The sequence below is a fragment of the Triticum aestivum genome, chromosome 7A (assembly GCF_018294505.1).
Source record: "Triticum aestivum cultivar Chinese Spring chromosome 7A, IWGSC CS RefSeq v2.1, whole genome shotgun sequence".
NCBI classification, from domain to species: domain Eukaryota; kingdom Viridiplantae; phylum Streptophyta; class Magnoliopsida; order Poales; family Poaceae; genus Triticum; species Triticum aestivum.
The window spans coordinates 697,626,719-697,645,036 of NC_057812.1; the positions used below are offsets into that span (position 1 = coordinate 697,626,719).

Here is an 18,318-nt window from a genome sequence, read left to right on the forward strand (position 1 = left end):
CACTGAAGTCATCGTTTGTTTCAGCTGACCCGCCGGCCAGAGCACCGACGATGATGCATGGGGAGGGCAGGACCGAGCTAGGCGACCTGCCCGAGGAGACCCTCGTCAGCTAGATACTCGTGTTGCTGCCGTGCAAGGATGTCGGCTAGGGTTCGGGCACTACATATGCAACGCGGCCATCCGCCATGTGTTTGGTTGCCTGCATATATGTGGGATGTCTTTGTCTCTTTGGGTGCATCTGCTTTTTGAGCCGCACAAAACTTAAATCACCCCTAGGCCTGTATGTGAGGGAACGGCTGAATCGGCCATTTTTTGGCTAGTCAGGCTCGCTTTGGCCACGTGTGCGGTGTGCCGTCGCCTGCACACATTGGGAAGCATGGGAGTCGAGCGGACTGCCCATAACTTCCTTCCCTTCTCTCGAGTCACCTCCCACGGCCATTCGTACCTCTCTCTCTCTCTCTCTCTCTCTCTCTCTCTCTCTCTCTCTCTCTCTCTCTCTCTCTCTCTCTCTCTCTCTCTCTCTCTCTCTCCCCCTGCCCCTTCTTGCTCTCCTCCATGGCACGCACACAGTCGCGTCGCCCCCACCCCTATCATCGTCGGAGCAACCCAATCCAAGACCAGTGGGTGGCCAGCCTCTACCACAGTGGCATTGACCTCTGGCGGCCATTCTAGCGTCGCCCCCCTTCTGTTCCAGGTTATGTGCTCTGTCTAATGCGCCATCACTCGTCGACTTCACCTCCATATCCAGACCTAGTCATTGTAGGTTCGACTACGAGGGTGATGACATCCCCGTCGTCTGTTGTGACGGCGACAACCTTGGCCGGAAGGTTTTTTTTAACCCCACTTGAAGGTTTTCTCCGGTGCAAGGCGTCGGGAGCGCGGCAAACTCAAGGATAGCGGCACTGTCTTCATCTACCCCGCATGTGATGAGGAGCACTGGGATAGGGCGGCAGCCCTCAGATTGGCCGACTCATCTTCTTCTGCCGCCCTGTTCCCGCCAGGGTTTGTTCATTGGCCGACGCATGCTCCAACGACACCCGCTCTGGTATGTGCATTTTGTTTTCCGTCCTCATAGTTGTAGTTAAGGTTTTTTGCTTACTGCATACTAGGTAGGATTGGATTGGATCCGACTCGATTCAATTTCATTCCAATCAATTCGAACTAAAACGATTGAGGTTAGTGTTGTTTTTGTTACAATGACAGTAGATTGATGCTATTATGGGGGTCTTTTTGCTAGATTGGGGGTTCTTAATGGTATATTGGTTCTAGATTGGGTGTTCTTGATGCTAGATTGGTGCTATTATGTGTTGTTCTTGGTTTATTGACAGTGTTAGATTGATGTTGTTAGTAGTTAGGGTTTGTGCATGATCAATGTATGTGCTTGTTGCATGATCATAAGAAGAAGATAATGCATGTGCATGCTCAAAATAATAGTAGGACAAATGTGCATGCTGCCAAATAGGAGTAGGCAATTTTGGGCATTACTGATCAGTGGCATTTGCAGATGGGCAGTGCTATGTTCAAGGGTAGTTAAACATAGCACTGCCCATGTGCAAATGCCATTGATCAGTGGAACTTTCAAACGACCAGTGCTATGATTCAAACATAGCACCACCCAAGTGCAAATGGCACTGATCAATGGTAGTTGCCAAAGACCAGTGCAATGTTACAATCATAGCACTGCCCAATTGCAACTTCCACTAATCAGTGGCGGTTTCTAATGATTAGTGGAATGATTTAACCATGCTCTATCAGTACTAACACACGTCCTCATACCTGAGAAGGTGGTGAAGGAGTGGGACACTGCCAGTAAAGGAGCGCGGGTGGTGGCTGCTTATATCTGTCGTGTGATATTAATTAGGTAGTGTTGTTCTTATGTGATACCTGCTGTGAAGTGCTGCACTTGGTTGGTAAGGCCACCATGTTTGAAAGGGGTGAGAAGAACAGATACGTGCACACAACCAAACAACAGTGGTTTGCATCTGCTCACCCCCGAAGAACAGATGCAGGCAACCAAAGAACTAGCCCTAATATGGGCACTGATGCAATGCGGGCAACCAAACATTGTGCATATGTTCTTTTTAGCCAGTTTTTCTTCAACGAGGCACAATTGGGACAAGCATGCAATGCAGGTAAATCGATGTGAGCAATCAAACACACCCCAGATTGCTCCCCTGCCGCAGCCTGAATACTGGCCAAACAACATTATACTTACCTCTACCGGCACGATGCAACCGGGAAATACAGGGTGATCTGGTCCTCAGGGTGCCACATGAATGAAACCACTTTATATATCCTCACAGTGGGAGAAAACGATTCCAGAACATTGGTCTGTCGACAGTGTTGTCACCTTCACTACAACAGGCGGTACATGACGCGCTGCTACGAGGTCCCTATACTGCATATAATCCACCAGCCCACCACCATGACAACTTGCATTGGGTGCCCTGGATGCCCATGTGTCATGCCGATATTGTTGCTTTTGGCACAACTACCGAGTCATTCCGGTTGATGCGCAATGCGACAAATTCACCAATATGAATAAGTTGTTTGACTTAGAGGGGAAGCTCACTTTTCAGTAGTTATTATATACACTTGACATATATGGATGTATGGGTGATGGAGGACTATGCTCGGAAATATGGGACTTCAATTATCGGATTGACGTGTCATCAATACAGGCATCATGACCATTTAATTTAGCTTCCCTAAAGAAGGAAAAAAATGGAAAAGAAGATGCGAACCCATGTTGCTCCAACCATGAGATTTCTCAATGGGCTGGTTATGGTAAACGAGTGTGACCTGCTGACCAGGTTTAATAAACACCTCTTGAGTTGCAACATTGATGGCGAGTGGTTGGGAATGGCAAACATTGAGGAACAATATTATAGTGAGTTTACTCCGCATCGCTTCAAACAAAGCATTTTACCAATACCGTCAAGCAAGATGCAAGAAGGTAAGAACTATGTGTGTCATGCTTTTTTGTCTTGGCTCTTCTTATCGATACTGCTACTACAAGTTATTTTGGATGGTCGCATGGTTGCAGTACCACTTACGCTATCATGATGCGGTGCTTATTATGAGTCGAGAACATTGTTGTAATGCTCTGAATTATGTAGTGTCAGAGCTGTTATAACATTCTAATTTCATGCCGAAGCCCAAATATTTGTTCAGTTTGTGCCGTTAAGATGCAGAAGTGCCATCAAGGGTGTTCAACCACGGAACTCCTCAAACTATTGAAAACCGGACACTTGTTCCTCTACCTATTTTTTGATTTAGTTGACATAACCACAAATCAGAAATGTACCTATTTTACAACCAGAAAAGGTTTGTTTGGAGTGAATTTGGCATTTTGGTCGTATCTTTAGAGTATCACTGGGTACTTACGCGTGTTGTTCTTCATGTCCAATAGGAATGTGCTTTTTCGGTCCAGTTAAATGCTTTAGGTCTATAAAGGTTATACGTCCGGCCAATTTAATACCAACCAATATATTTTCATGTGGTAACGTTTGAGATCAAATGGAAAATCCTGCCATTTTAGTGATGAAGGCGTGGGTAAGGATTTAGGATTTGCCTAATGCTTTTCATGTGGTTCACATTGTAAATTAAATGCAGAAACTTTCCCTTATTATTCTCTTGGCGCAAAAGATCATGCCAGCAGTTCAATATCGAACTTAGTTTTGGGAATGTATCACAGTGCAGGCTGGTGTTCACCAAGTAGCACTGATAATCACAAGCTATTGTGCATAATGATAGAATAGGTTTCTACTAGGAAAAAAAAGGCATAGCTTCAGTTCTTTTCTCTCGTGTGCCCTCCACCTTTTCTCATGGTTTCCTAAAAAATAATGTCATGCACATTGATTGCATGATTCTGCATTCAGAATGTAGTTCATCGATAAAAAATGTTGACTTGTTAAATTAGTTATAAAATTGTGGTTATTCGTACCTAAAGCAAACAATTATGGTTTCACGTGTTCTGAAAGGCATGGCAATCAAAGTACATGAAAGTGGCCCCATCAAAAATCCAGTTAACATTTCCGGATATGCATATGGTCTGAGAGAGGATTGGAGTAGTTTGCATTTGGATTGACCTAGAATTCTATAGTTTGCAGCTATAGCGGCGCTATAGCGAGAACTTCTGCAGTCGTGACTCGTGAGGGAGGTTTTTTTAGGTTATTGCTGAATTTTGGGCTGTTAGGTGGTATTTCCGGAGCATTTTGTGGTTGTGGCCATAGCATCGCAAGGAGGCTTCCTAGTAGCTTTAGCGGTAATTTTATGGGATATTTAATTTCATGATTGAAACACACCCCCTGGCAAATCATTTGCATTATATCTTACTTTAACTTCTCTGGGGAAGGTATGTTGAAGGAAGGGGACAAGAAGCTGCTGATAGACAGCGCGTCCAAAGTCCAAAGTCATGCAGAAGGCCGTGTCTATCATGTACAGCATTAATGGGGGCATTTATGAAGAGGATCATACTGAAGCTGATGGGAAGCCTGCTGCTGCTGAACGGCATGTAGCTCTGCTTTGCTATGTTTTTAGCCGCTCTATATCTTGTCAATGCTTGTCTTCTGTAATAAGTGACACCAAATGGAAGTTGTGGTTTCAAGAGAGAGCTTAGAGATGCCTTGCAATGGGAGCTCTATGCACAAAGGATGTGCCTCCAACTCTGAAGGACAGAACGTTTTTCCATTATGAGATTACTCTAGATTCCTTATGGCATTTCTGTCCGTGATCTTGCTATTGTAGCTTAACATTGCTATATAGATTGCTATTTTGCAATCAAAGATGGTTGAGGATGCCCCCCCATTCCAGGGGTGTATTCTGGTATAAGCACAAATTTCCTTAGAAAAGAAACAAAGATAATGCATAACATGAAGTTAATTTCTTTAGTTTTACTTAAATAGTCAATGGTCGTATTTTGTAAGCACAATTCACAAGCACATACTGCAAACTGTAACTTACTTTTATGAAAATTTTATATTTCTTAAATATCTTTTTGTGGGATATATTTTTAGAATCTCGGAGGCATGATTTTGTCTTTCCAGAGACTGCCCAAAGGAAAAACTGCTCCAAATGTAGTTGCTTAGGTGGTTAACTGAGCTCAGATAACTAAATAAGACAAAAAATTGAAGCAAGCCACTATTTTAGATAGTCTACTTACATCCCATCTGTTAGGATTGAAGGAGAGGGGATCCTCGTAGTAATTGGGATCAGTGTGCAAGGATCTCAACCATACCAGCACAGCCCAGCCCTTCGGTATGGTATAGCCGCGGTAGTCCACGTCCCTGTTTGCCACGCGGTGGACCATGGGGGCGATGTTGGCCATCCGAATTGTCTCCTCCACCACCTTGGCCGTGTACTTCATCTTTGGGATGTCGGTGTGGGTGATCATCAAACTTGTCGACGTCGACCCACCTTTGCTTTTGCTCATCGCTATATTCTCCTCTCGAAGCTTGGCAAGGATGACGGGGGATTTTGCGAGGTGGTAGACAGCCCACATGGTGGCGATGGTAGTGGACTCGTAGCCAGCGATGACAAGGGAAACAATGTTATCCACCACCTCCTCATTACTCAACTTCTTTCCCTGCTCGTCCTTCATCTGCATCAGACCGCCCATTAGATCATCGCATTGCTTGTTCACCTTCTTCCTTGCCTCCAGCTCCTCTCGGAAGATCGTTGTCTAGCTTCCGGCGACTCTGCATACCATTAAATTCCTCAGAGGAATGAGACCAAATTCCGCATTAAGGGGTCCAGAATTGCACAAAAGATTGTATGGAACTCCAAGAGTTGATGTAGTTGCACATTTCTCATATCAAAGTTACACATATTTTTGAATGCATGACCTACCCAGCCTGTACTGGTGAAAGAATGACAGCCAGAATCGTTAACTTACAAATAAGTAATTAAGTACGCATTTGTTTTGGTGGAATAAGAGATATACACTTCGAGAAACATGCAAAAAGGAGCGAGCAAAATACCTTTCGAGCACGGTGAGATGCTGTCCCTGGAAAATCAAAGGGGTATGCCCTCAGACCATGAAGCAAGTCGCCGAACCACAGATCGATCTTGGCTGTCAAAGGCGATGGCTCCATGCTTATGAACATCTTGCAGATGTTGGCAAACGTCACCTGCACCCCCATTGATTTATCAAACTTGGGTTTAGTGTTGCACTGGATTAATTATGATAGTATTATATGCTCAACTAGTTTGTTTGTTTTTGAAAATACGCTAATAGGTTTTTCCTTTTACAACTAATTATAAAATAAACAAAACAAACATAGTTCAGAAAAGGTAAATTGTGCCTAAATTAACTATGCAAGTGTCTAGAGCCCAGGTGAATAACAATTTTCAATTTTTTAGTCAGTTTTTGCTCCCCTCAAAAGTACAGTTATTACACTAATAAAAATATTGTTGCGCAGGCAAAAGTGCAATCTGTACTACTTAAAAAGAACGTAAGGTTCCCATTTCACCTTTTTTCCCACCACCCCTTCGTCCAACCTTCCGTATATATGATAATCAATCACCTTAGTTTACATACCTTCTGAACCAATTCCACTTTAATTTACTTACCAAACTTCTAATCAAAATATAAGATAATTCACGGACAGAATTTGATGAACACTTATTTATACAATCGCATTATTATTGACAGATAAATCACATGCTAACGTACTAGAATATTTATATCCCGTTGCAACGCATGGGCATTGTTCTAGTTACACCAAAAAAATGTATTAAAGTTCCACAAAAAAGTGCAATTTCAACAAACAAAAAACTTAAAGGTGAAAGTGCAACTGCGGCAGAAAGAACAAAGTGCAATTGCACAAAATAAAAGCGCAACTGCATAAAAACAGACCAACTGAAACAAATACATAACACGAACAAAAAAATGTGACTGAAACTTCACCTAAATTCCTAGACGTTATTACTATGAACACCACCAAACAAAAAAGTGACTAGTGTTTTGGCAATTCTAAAAAGGTATACATGCTTGGCTTAATTCTGTCGAAAAATTACCTTTTTAATCTCTGTGGCGGCGACGATGGTACCCTTATCCGCCCACGTTCGCAGCGCCGCTACGACACGCGGTTGCACAACGGTGGCGATGGTCTGGAGCGAGCTGGGCCGGTTGATGGCGGCGAGGATGAACCCGCGGAGTCTGGCGTGGCTGCTGCCTTCCACGTTCACCACCGACGTGATGCCGACGAGCTCCGGCACCGGCCAGCGGATGCCGAAGCTTTCGGCTGACTGGAGCACGAACTTGTTGGCCGCCGGCGAGCAGGCGATGATGCTGGGGGAGCCGAACAGGTGCGTCCTGTACATCCCGGCCCCGTTGCCGTACGCGGCCTTCTTGGCGCCGATGAAGTCGTCCGGGCGGCGTGCCAGCTTGAAGTACCAGAGCAGCGAGAGCGTCTCTCCCAGAAAGGGGACGCCCATGTGGCCGGGCGGGAGGCGCCGGCGGATGCCATTGCTACCACGGCCGCCGTGTTTGAGAGCGAAGGCGGCGCAGTACCATGCGTCGGTGGAATGCCACACGGTGAGGCAGAGCAGCGGGATGGCGCCGAACAGGAGGCCCAGCCACCATGCCCACGCACCCACAGCTCCTTCCATTACCACCATCTCTCCTAGCTTACCTGCTACTCCCTCCGTTCCGAATTACTTGTCTTGGATTTGTCTAGATACATCCCGTATCTAGACTCATTTTAGTGCTAGATACCTCCGTATTTAGACAAATCTAAGATAAGTAATTTGGAACGGAGGGAGTAGTTCTACACTTCTACTCGACTATCTTCTCCAGAAATTGGGATGAATATACGAGCAGTCGAAGGTGATGTATATATAAACGAGCGTGGATACCGAGTGGCCGATCCGTTGGTGTGCGGAGGCAGATGGGTACAAAATCAAGGTAGCTAGCTAGAGAAATAGCTCACGAGTTGCATGGCTGGTTAGCTAATTAATAGGCATTCAGCATAGTATATGGTTACGTATGTCGATGCTTACACAAGTGATGTGGGTGTGGCCCTAGGCCCTAGCTAGCTCCACTATTCCAGCGGGTGGATGCCGTATATAGTATAAGTACAGACAACCCTGCTAAGTCCCAACGCAGCGTCATTGGCACTTAATTAGGGGCATCTCTGATGAATATACCGATGTGACAAACCTAGTTTAGCTACATGAATGTCACCTCATGGACTACATGAAAGGTTAGTTTAAGTAAGAGTCAATTACACCACCGGTGCCACAATTTGGCATGAAAAATCAGTTTAGTGCTAAAACTTGCGGCATACATTGAACTGGTGTCATAACTTGGCTTTGACGTACATATACGGTGCAAATCATGTTGCTATACAAACAGGATGGTGATTAGTCACGCCAACGTGGCATGGGGCCTGCTGTCAGCGACTAGCGGCAAAGTGGACGCGCGGCCTGCTTTTTTGCAAAAAATAAACCTCGAAATATTGTTCTCACGAAAAATACTATGCCATGGCTACAAGGGTCCACTTGTCAGCCTCACACAAATAAATGAAAAATTGGTACGTGAGGGACTCAAACAACTAACCTGTAGCTAGCAGCAGCGCAAGTATAACCACCTGACAATCAGCCACATTTATTAATAACTGGATGCTGCTGCTGTATATTTTTTGACTGCTAACTAGGTTGCAGTCCCTACATCTCATTTTACACTTCTCTTTTCAGAAATTTATAGAATATATGTAAAATATAATAGTGTGTTATAAATAATATATATGTATGAAACAATCGTGTATGGATTTAGTATTTATCCATATATCAAATTATGAAGTACAAAATTGTTCATGTAATAATTTGCATATTGAATAAGAACATATATTCGGTAAATTCTTATATAAGTTTAAAATTGGTCACAGTTTCATCCAAATATTTATGTAATATACTACAAAAGTTTCATGCTTAAAGTAAGTGTTTATAAGAGTTTAAAAAGGTTCACTATTAAAAAGAATCATGTTGTGTATAAAAGTGTTCATGCTTTAAGAAAGTTTTTTATTTTACTATATACTTTCATAAATTCTTAAATAAGTTTTAAAATATTCATGTAGTATATAAAAGTATTCATGCTTTCAAAACATATATTCATATAATGTAAAAATAGTTGGCTAGGATTAGAAGCAGCGATATGTAACACATGCCACCATGTGTGAGTGGCCACCACACCCCCCAACAGCGTTACTTTTTTTTAGGAATTTATAAAATATATATTTTATTTTAATAAATGCTAATAAAAGTTTAGAATGTTCATGACTTAAAAAATATTAGTATATGAAAGTTTTCACTGTTATTTTTAAATTTATTTTACTTTAACACGCGGTTACAATTTACATGTATTTTATTTTTTAACAAAAATAACGGTGTAAAATGGGTCGCTGGGACTCCAGCACACTGAAGTCAGAACGGAATCACAAGTAATGATGTTGGGTGTATTTGTTTGGCCGGCGGTACTGCATACCTCAGGTCACGTGATCGAATACCTGGATGAAATTTTTTGCACAATAGCCCCCATCTGCGAGAACTGCGAGAAAAATATGGATCGCTACCAGGTGCTTTTTCATGAGAACAAAATATACCGATGGTTTTTCTTGCTCAAATAGCAGACACACGTCGTCCAGTCGCGCACATCGGCGTGCCTAATCAGTACCGTGTTCGTATAGAAACGTGATTTGTACCATATATGCACGTCCAAGCCAAGTTATGGCACCAATTCAATGTATGCCGCAAGTTGTAGCACTAAACTGACTTTTCGCGTCAAGTTGTGGTACCGGTGGTGTAATTGACTCTTTAAGTAAAGAGATGCAAACCGCCAAGCGGAGTAGTCAGGGTGCACACGTACGTGTGTTGCTGTCGAATTTCCGCATTACAGTTTACAAAGGAATTTGGCATCGGCATCCAATTTAACAGCATCTCCACAATGTGTGTGATTCCAAATTTGTGTATAGGGGTCCCACCACCGAATAGAAAGGGGTAAAAAACTATTTTCTCCCCAGTCACGTGTTAACTTGTGATGTATGTATTTATCTGTTATGTACATGTAGTCCTTGTATTTAGGATCCGAGCCACGTCCGGGCCTGCGTGCCACTTCTATTGGGCCTCTTGCTATGGCTCCATTTGCATATCTTGTACCGTTGTGGGTGGAATCAATACACAGAGAGCATTTCATCCTTCTGCTTCACGCACTCGCCGACGATTACCCCTTTCTTTTCCCTGCTGAAATCCTAGGGCTTGCCGGCACCTAGTCCCTGGCACTATCCCGCGTGGCGGTGCGACATGGCCGCACCGTCCACCAGACGCGGCAGGGAGCAGAGGGACGAGCCCGCAAGCGTGCATGAAGAAATTGGACGGCAGCCGGCTCCCGGGGGAGACCTGCGATTCACGCAATACATCGCCATCCCAAGGTTAGTTTCGTTCTGTACCCTCCCTTCTAATCACAGTTGAAGATGAGTTCATCGACTCACAACGAGAACTCTCTCAGTTTTTTGGATGATTCCGGGGAGATTGATTCAAGGTGCTTCTAGGGAAATTGTTGGGAACCACGTACTGTTGCGAGATACAGGAGAGAGGTAGTGAATCCTCTGGTTACAAGATTATTTGTGAAGACATATGCATTCTGAGGGCGATCGGTTGGCAGACCCAATCGCCGCCCATAGACCCAGAGTTCACACTAGAGAATGCCCAGGCTTTGCGGTTCCTTCGACATCATTTGTATGGTACTCCGAAAGATGAGTACATGGCAAAACAGAGTGCTTTAGCATTTGGACCGCTCAAGCAGCGACTCATCAAGAATCTAAAATACTATTTGAAGCCTCGAGTAGGTTGGTCCGTTTGAGGTTTACAGACTTAATTTAAGCCTGGCTGCGCCATACAACCCCGTGTCTCAGGTGCATATTGGGGATGAACAACAACCATAAAAAAATATTAGGACAACTCCAATAACCTCTTATTAGGGATAATTTATTGGGTAACTTCTCGAGATGCTTTTAGAGGACGTGTTGTAGCAAATCCTTAAGAGTAACTCCAACAGATCCATATCTATAAAATAACCGCCATTTACAGAAAGTTGGGGCAGAAAAACCTCTTCTACAGTTTCTGTAAACTGTCTTTATCTTTAGAGGACCCCGCAAAAGAAGTCCTTTCTCCCCGCTGATTTACAGGAAATAGCCATCCCATATCTTTTTTGAGGGAAGATAACCGTCATGAAACTTCCACGCGCGGCCTAGCGAACGCTGCCGTCCCACTGGAAACTCGCCGGAGTGCCGCCGTGCCGCTGCTACCCATGCCACAACGCCATCGCGCCGCGACATCGCACCACCACCGCCGCGCCACCACACTGGAAGGACGCCACGCCGCTGCACTGCCATGACGCACCGCCACCACCACGCCGGGAGGAGGTGGCGCCGCCGCGGCCGCCGCTCATGCCCCCTCCCCGCCTGCTACACCACCAAACATGGCCCTTGCCGGTGGCACCACGCGCCCGCGCTGCCGGCCGCCGGTGGCGGCCAGCACTTACCAACGGGCCCTAGAGGAATAATATAAAATTGGTTTAATGAAAATAAAAAAAAACAATTAGGGCAAGAAGTTTACCTGAACTAACAAAAGTTGCTCCAAGAAAACTTTCCCTAAAACTTATGGGAAGTCGCAAAACTTGTTTTAGGGAATGCTTTTTAAGGGAACCATTGGAGTTGCTCTAACACGCTAACTCCAAATAGATCTATTGACATGTAGGGGCCACTTGTTATTGGGTCATTTCTTCCTTCTCTCTATTCGGCCCAGCCATTAGCCCGGGGCAATCCCGCGCGGCGACAAGCTTAAGTGGGCGGATGGGGCAGTGTTATGTCGTGGAACCAGCCGGACGCGTGGGGCAGGGCGGCACGACTAGGCATCAAATGGGCGCGGGCAGGTGGACGGCGGCATCTGAGCTCAATTTGGCGTGGCTCGTGCATCGGAAGTTTGTCCAATCATTTTTACCTTCAATTTTTCCAAACATGGCCAATGCTATTATGTTTTCAGAATTCTATTTTATTTCAAATTTGACTTAACCATCGATGAAACTTTCGGAAAACAATCATTTTAGCTATATAGGTTTTATATGGCTTTCAGTGAGTACTGTTTTTCTGGCTTGACCACTGTGCGTTTGTTTTCCTTGATGCTTGATGAATTTATGTTCATCATTTGGAACATGCATCTACTACCCCTATAAAAGAAAGAAAAGGGCAGATCCAAGCAATTTTATCCGTTCATCTACAATATCCGATGGTCCATAATCCTCCCGTGTTTAACACACCAAGCCACGCATTAAGCCATTGATCCATCCATCCTCGCTAACCTGCACCGCCGCTGAAAAAAAAACCACTCCCAAAACGCACGCCCGCACGACCTCTCCCCTCTCCTCCTCCTCGCAACGCCCGCACGACCCCTCCCCTCTTCCCCCCCAACGGACACCACACCACGGGCGGGCCCTCCGCACGCCCATCCTCCCCGCGCCGTTCGCTGCCCCGCCGTCGCCGCGGGAGCCGCTGAGCCGCCCCACCCCTACGCCGCGGGAGCCGCCGAGCCGCGGCACCCTACGCCGCGGGAGCCACCGAGCCGCCGCACCCTTCGCCGCGGGTCGCCGCAGGAGCCGCCGCGCCGCGGCACCCGACCACCAAATAAACAGGTTCTGGATATTAACTAACACATGCCCGGTTCTTATCAGTTTTGCGTGAGATTTGGCTGGCCCAAATAGCAAAAGCAAAAGGAAGCTTCAGACGTCATTGTAAGCTTCCTAATAGTCTTCCAAAACAATTTCCTAATCATCTCCTCAAATCCCGTGACTATTCCTTTCCTTCAACATCTCTCCTTTTTCACCTTCCTGTGTATATAATCTCTAATGACCAATTGGGCACTACGCCGTGGGGAGGAGCAGTGGAGCACATCATGCATGGATGCCCATGCTGCTCACCAACCGCCGTGGTCGCCGCTGCACGGAATACCACCATGAGCACGGCCTCCTCAGCTGCTCCGACTCTCCGTAGTACTGCTCCTCCAGCTACCGGCCCTTCCCCTTCTATTTGTAAGTTTTCGGCTTCTTTCTCTTGCAAATTTCTATTCTCATATTACGAAATTCAGATCTTGTTTCTCTTAGCAAAACCTTGTTTTGAGGTCTTAAGTTTGGTAATGGTAGATGGATACATTTGTCAAAAGTGTTGTACCATAAACATGTTTAAGAAACTTGACTCATCCAAAAATCCGATTACATCACCAGTCAACTCAATTTTGCAGCTAGAATTCACATGTGTATATTGCTGTTGGGGGATTATATTCGACATTTCATCTTTATCCCAACCCTAGATTTAAGTGGTGGTTTACAAAGGATTTTTAGTGGGGCGGGGCACAAGTGTAGATTGATACAAAAGCATGTTGAATAGTGAGGTAGTACCATGCCAGAATTACTTGGCTGCATTTTTTTTTGTTTCTTTGATGCAATGTAATCATTGTTGTTCCTGTTATCAGTGAATTTTCTAGAACAATGGGTAAGCAGCTACCAACTATGAATGGAATAAGTCTAAAAAGAAGCTTGGGTATGCTGATATGTGCCTTCAGGTTATAAGATAAGGTGAGTGTGGGAGAGTTTAGCCACTCTATATATATCTTTTCTCGCAATATGCACTTAGTATGCCATTTTCCCAATGATGTATTGTATCTTTTTGTTCATGAGTGTGATAGTCATAGCCCTTCCAAAAATTATGATAGTCAGTTGACTCTTCATAAAAGTAGAGACTGTTGCAAAATTTACCTGGTCTTCCATTTCTATTTTTTGAGAAGACGGTCCTAGAGATGTTAGTTTTATTTGAAATGCTTGGCACCAAGCCCCTCTACTTTTAAAAATGTTTTCATTTCAGTTTACTGAATATTTTTCTTGCTTGAACTATATCAAGGGAGCAAGTGAAACAACCCAGAAGCTTATGATATTGTTACTGTGGAGATACCCGGAAGCTTGCATATCCAGAATCGATCTTCACTTCAGCTACAAGTGAGGTATATTGAGCCTATTGATGCATAGTTACATAAAGATAGAAGAATTGGTTGCACTTTGTCATTATTACTTGTTTCTACAAGTAGCTCTCTACATCTGGTTCCTGTAACGAGTAGTCTATCTATGGTTTGTTGGACATGATTATTTACTTTGTTTACTTTTGAGATCTACATCTTAAAGAAAAATCTCTGAAATATTCATTATACAAGGAGTTACAAACTTACAATACTATCATGTTGTACTAATACACAAGTATTTTCTCATGTTAACGGGATTTCCCAGTATATGATCCTTCCACAAAAAAAATTGATGCTTCTGCTTCTTTTCTTTCTGTACCACCGTCGAGATTGCTGATATACAGAGGTATTGCTGCCGAGCGTGACACCGCGCCGATCTATTTGAGCCCAACTGCATCAATTTTAGACGGAAGATAATGATGCAAGGAGACCACCTGAGCACCTCCACTCCCTCAACACTGTCCCCCTACTGCCTGAGGTACAACACGACCATATTACTCACTTCGTTCGCTGCAGCGACCACAAAGTGGTTGGGCGGTGAGGGCGCTTCTCTTTCTGACCTATTGACGATGATGATGGTTCTCTACTTATAAAATTTTTTCATTTCAGTTTACTGAATATTTTTTCTTGCTTCAACTATATCAAGGGAGCAAGTGCAACAACCCAGAAGCTTATGATATTGCTACTGTGGAGATACCCGGAAGCTTGCATTGATCCAGAATCGATCTTCACTTCAGCTACAAGTGAGGTATATTGAGCCTATTGACGCATAGTTACATAAAGATAGAAGAATTGGTTGCACTTTGTCATTATTACTTGTTTCTACAAGTAGCTCTCTACACCTGGTTCATGTAATGAGTAGCCTGTCTATCGTTTGTTGGACATGATTATTTACTTTGTTTACTTTGAGATCTACATCTTACAGAAATGTAGGGAAAGGCTGCGTACAATAGACCCAAAGTGGTCGGACCCTTCCCCAGACCCTGCGCAAGCGGGAGCTACATGCACTGGGGCTGCCCTTTTACTTTGAGATCTACATCTTAAAGAAAAATCTCTGTCCACCAATAACATTGATTTTGCTAATTTCTTCCATTTTCATTGATTTTGCTAATTTCTGTATGCCATGTTAATGAATACAGAAATCATGATCATCTGAAACTACCTTTAACTATGGTGATGAGCAAATTCATCCCCTTCAATGCAAAATACAAAATCCATGTGAGCCATCATTGCTACCTGCCTCCTGAACGATTGGTCATCTCCTTTGCTTCTCTATCAGTTGGTTTACGGTGCTGTTGAGGAGCTTTCATGATTTTGTGGTATTCGTCAGAAGTAGATCAGGTGCAATACTTCGGTTTCAAATGACCCTTACAAATTTACCATAAGTTATTCATTACTTTGGTTCTGTACTGCTGATCCTTCCTCTGGTCAATGTTCCTTAATCTAAAATTCTGAATCTACATACTCTCATTCTATTTCTGGGAAAAGATCGGGGCTTCTGCTCCTTCGTCTATTTTGTTTAACATTTCTGCTGCTTCCAGATGCATTTCACTACGTGGCTATGTGCACATAAATCAGTCAAGGAGCAGGCTTCAGTGAAGTGTGATCCAGTACATTTGTGAACATTGTGCAGTTCTTGCTGAATTCTGGACTTGACTGAACGGGTTCCCCCTATTCCAAATTTCTTTTTAAGTATTTGGCAGTTATCTTCAGCGTCCAAATGGAAGTACTCCCTCCGTCCCATAATATAATATCTTATTGCACTCATTTTGCTCAAAAATTGGATGTAATACGATCTTATATTATGGGACGGAGGGAGTACAATTGATTCATATTATGTGTATCTTTGTACTCACCATTGCTGGATGAAAATTTGGACATACATAGATAGCTCTAGATGTAGCCTAAATGCTTTTTTACTCCTCATATAATCACTGTTGTGAATCCTTGTGCCTTTGCAACACCTCATGTCCTATAGGAATGATGTTCTAACCTATCTGTGTAAATTTAAATTTTAAATATTGCAAATAAATTAGAAGATAGACATGCTTCCATCCATGCAGCAAGGCCAACAACATGCAAGAGCACTGCCTTTTTATTTAGCATGCCAGTAATATTATAGCTCTGGGGATAATATTCTTGCACACTTTAGATGCCATTTGATAGATTGGGAGGACAGGTAAATTTACATATGACAGCAGAGTTCTCTTCACCAAGTATATGTCAATACATGTCTCAATGGCATGGCTTTGGGATCGAGATCTACCTTGCTAACGTTACAGATCAATTGTCAATAGCTTGTTGAAAATCTCCCCTTGTTTGTAATGTAAGGATCTTATGTAATCTTAAGGTTTGCAGCTAATAGAGAAACCCAATCCAAGTAAAAGTTTTCAACCCAATCCAAGTAAAAGTTTTCAGTATTGCTTAATTGTGTGAGTGATTAACACTTTTTGGTTGTGCTGAATTTCACTCCTACATAGTTTTATTGACAATTTTTATATTCCTTTCATTCAAATGAGGCACAAGATAGATCACATCTATCGCAACGTATTGGAGATCCATGCCCCTTGGTGTTCAAGAAAACCATACTCACCAGATATTGCCACAAGGTTACTGGCAAAGCAGTACCAATCTTGATGATTTGTGTAGGCAGGCCACCCATATGCTTGAGGAGGAAATATTAACGGTGTTGTATCTCAGGTGGCATGACTTTTTTTGTAAAGGGCAGAGTGGGTTTCTTTTTTCCCCAATGAGCATGTTGATCCTTGTGGACAACTGGACATGGCATATCTCCTTGCCTTTTCATTATGTACGAGTTCATTTAAGCTTATATTATTTTTGTACTCATGTTACTTATGATGATATTAAGGTTATGGTAATGCGCATTTTAACCCACTGGCATATATATATGCTTCTAGACACATTGATTTACTCAAAAGGACCGATGTGTTTTCTGTTACGTTGTTCCATCAATGGGATTTAGAGAGAGAAAAGGTGTAAATGTATGTATACGTAGCTCATTGGTATTCATAAGTTTGAAGAACGACCAACAGCAGCTCAAAGAGAATGAAGCTGTGAATTTAAATTCCTTGAATCTGTACATAAATACTTAGGTACATTACAAAGTAATTTTCTTAATTATACTAGCTTTTTTGAAACTTAACTTCAATTACAAATTCGTTGGTAATAATTTTGGCTACTATGATTGAATTTTTTTCTATATACGTGAATTTTCACGTGTAAGCTTACTAGTTCCCTTAAAGTAGCAACGCCCGAGTATCCTCACGGTGCATGTGGAAAATAGACGAGATACTCCAAATTACGCCCGTGTAGGGTCTCACAGCCCCACGTTACTCCCAATACTCCTTCCCCCCCAGTCTGCCATTTCTGTTTTCTCCCTAGCCGGCCTCCATCGCCAATCCCGGGAAGACTCCTTCCGGTCCGGCCGTCCTTGCCGCCGGACCCCGCCTCCAAGAATCCCTCCCGCCGATCTAATCTGTCGGGTTTCGCCATGGCACTACCGATCCCGTTCCCCAGTCCGCCGCCGGCCACCACGAAACGACGCGGCACTGTGCCCAGGGTCAGCACGTGCTGCTTCAACGACCCAGAGATGAAGCGGCGGCGGCGGGTGGCGGGGTACAAGGCGTACGCGGTGAAGGGGAAGGTGAAGGCCTCGCTCCGCCGGGGGCTCCGGTGGTTCAAGCGCAAGTGCTCCGGCATCTTCCATTTCTGACGTCCCCGTCGTCGCGCGGCTCGATTTTCGGAAGGTAAACGCCGTTCTATTCTTGGATCGTGTATGATTGATTGCGCACAATCGATCCATGCATTCAAAGAAAGGGAAAGAGAAAAGATCCAGAGGTTGCAGATTACATCCGTAATCCTCCGTGAGGCTAGCAGACTGCATTCTGCAAATTGCCATGTTGCTCTTGAACGATCATAAATGTCAGGACCGGGGTTGTTAATCCACATGTTTCTTTATTCTATATTCATAAGTGGATTTGGGTTCGGATGCAACTTGCAAGTGTTTTGATCAATGTTATGATCCGTTTGTTTTGTACTATATCATGTTCGCATGCATGCATGTTTTCATAAATATCTTTTTTTTTTAAAGAACGATCACACCTCGTCGATTTTCATTAAAGAAACTACCAATGTTTTACAAAGAACCACAGAAAAAGGAACTCGCTAAAACCAGGATCCGCCCATGTGCTCTGTTCATGATATCCAGCATCGTCCTTTCGATCTTCGCGACTC

General features: G+C 43.8%; 1 long non-coding RNA gene and 1 pseudogene across 3 annotated transcripts; one reads left to right on the plus strand and one right to left on the minus strand.

Annotated features, from left to right (window-relative positions):
• Nucleotides 1-5,094: 5,094 nt before the first annotated feature.
• Nucleotides 5,095-7,614, minus strand: LOC123153769 (ent-kaurenoic acid oxidase 1-like; annotated as a pseudogene).
• A 5,134-nt stretch (nucleotides 7,615-12,748) lies between these two features.
• On the plus strand, nucleotides 12,749-16,840 carry LOC123149441 (uncharacterized). Of its 3 annotated transcripts, XR_006474659.1 has the most exons (5): nucleotides 12,749-13,084; nucleotides 13,525-13,627; nucleotides 13,950-14,542; nucleotides 14,674-15,405; nucleotides 15,606-16,840. It is a non-coding gene; the product is annotated as an uncharacterized lncRNA (long non-coding RNA). The 3 variants fall into 3 exon arrangements; XR_006474657.1 differs by having other exon boundaries at nucleotides 14,674-16,840; XR_006474658.1 differs by having other exon boundaries at nucleotides 14,711-16,840.
• The last annotated feature ends 1,478 nt before the right edge of the window (nucleotides 16,841-18,318 follow it).